This window comes from Microtus ochrogaster, unplaced genomic scaffold (assembly GCF_000317375.1).
Source record: "Microtus ochrogaster isolate Prairie Vole_2 unplaced genomic scaffold, MicOch1.0 UNK1, whole genome shotgun sequence".
NCBI lineage: Eukaryota > Metazoa > Chordata > Mammalia > Rodentia > Cricetidae > Microtus > Microtus ochrogaster.
This window is the reverse complement of record NW_004949099.1, coordinates 27,276,926-27,278,827: the sequence shown is the minus strand read 5'-3', so window position 1 is coordinate 27,278,827 and position 1,902 is coordinate 27,276,926.

The following is a 1,902-nucleotide window of genomic DNA, read 5'->3' as shown; positions in this document are numbered from 1 at the left end:
CATGCTTTTTCAGACCCAGGCCAGCTGGCCTTGGTGAGTTCCCGATAGAACATCCCCATTGTCTCAGTGTGTGGGTGCACCCCTCATGGTCCTGAGTTCCTTGCTCCTGCTCTCTCTCCTTCTGCTTCTGATTTGGACCTTGAGATTTCAGTTCCGTGCTCCAATGAGGACTATTGAGAACACAAGAACAATGGCACTGGGTTTTGATCCTACTGCACATACTGGCTTTGTGGGAGCCTAGGCAGTTTGGATGCTCACCAAACTAGACCTGGAAGGAGGTGGGTGGTCCTTGGACTTCCCACAGGTCAGGGAACCCTGATTGTTCTTCAGGCTGATGAGGGAGGGGGAGTTGATTGGGGGAAGGGGAGGGAAATGGGAGGTGGTGATGGGGAGGAGGCAGAAATCTTTAATTAATAAATAAATAGATAAAGATTGGTTTACAGAGCCAAAAAAAAAAAAAAAAAGAATTGATGGAAGAGCTGGAGTTGTATCTCAGTGGTAAAGTATTTGTCCAATAGGTACAAGACCCTGAACTCCAACTCCAGGAAAGGAGGAGGGGGATGGGGAATGAGAAGGAAGAAGCAAGGTAAGAAAATAACTGAAAGAGAAAAAATGAAGAAGGACTGGTCATTTTCCCAGGTTTGGAAAGAGGAAGACAGTACTATCATATCCTTTTTTCCTGCCTTTGTTTGACTGTCCTTGACTGCTCGCTGGAAGTACAGGAGTCAGACTTATTCAGGTGTATCTGGAACACTGAAGAATAGCTACCAAAAAAGTTACCCTGACTCTCTGTGACTAACAGGAACAAGACTGAAGTGGATTCCTTGTTCCTGCCTGCCTAGTTCTCCCGTTTCCTTTGGGCCAGGCACTCCTCTCCTGCCTGTGGCTGGTTACCCACCATAGAATATTTGTCCAATATGGTGCCTTTTCCCCCTGGCAACATTGTAGCTACATCACTCAGTTACTCAGTAAGATTTAGGGACTCAAGAGCCCTTCTATGCCATGTAGAGAATATTATTCTGTCTTGGAAATGAGACAGTATGGGAAGAGAAATCAAGACAGAAGAGGAGGGAAGGAGGCTCCATGAGCTCAGCATCTCTAGTTCTAGTCTCTGATTCCCTGGTACTTGGTGATTGTGATTTGATCTGTGCTAGCTCTGGTGCATCAAGGTTTAGGGGTGTGAACGTAGAGTTAAGGAGGTAGAAGCAGAAGGTCAGGAAGTCAAGGTCAACCTCAGACTGCATAGCAAATTTGAGGTCAACCTGGACTACATGAAACTCTGTCTCAACAAGATAAACAGCAGGACTGGAAACCTGGCTGTGGTTAAGAGCACTTGCTGCTTTTGCAGAGGACTCTGGTTCAGCTCCCAGCACCCACACAGAGGCTAACAGTCATCTGTAACTACAATTCTAAGGTATAGGATGCCCTTTTCTGGCCTCCAAGGGCACTGCGCACCCATGGTTTACATACAGGCAAAACACTCATACACATGAAATAAAAATCAGTCTATAAGCATAAGCAAAGAAAGCCAGGCAGTGGTGGTGCATACCTCTAATTCCAGCACTTAGGAGGTAGAAGCAGGCAGATCTCTGTGAGTTCAAGGCCAGCCTGACAACCTGGTTCCACAACAAGCAGGGTTATACAGAGAGACCCTGTCTTGGAAAAAAAAAAAGCAAAGAAAAATAAAAATTAGAAAAAGTGAGGCAAGATGAATCAATAGTTAAAACATCTACTATTAAACTTAGCAGTCTGCTCTTTGATCTCTGGAGCCCATGTGGCAGAAGGAGAGAATCAACTCCTAAAGTTGTTCTCTGACCTCTGAACGTGCACACATGCACATACAGTAACTTTTTTTAAAAAAAGTAAGAACAGCCGGGCGGTGGTGGCGCACGCCTTTAATCC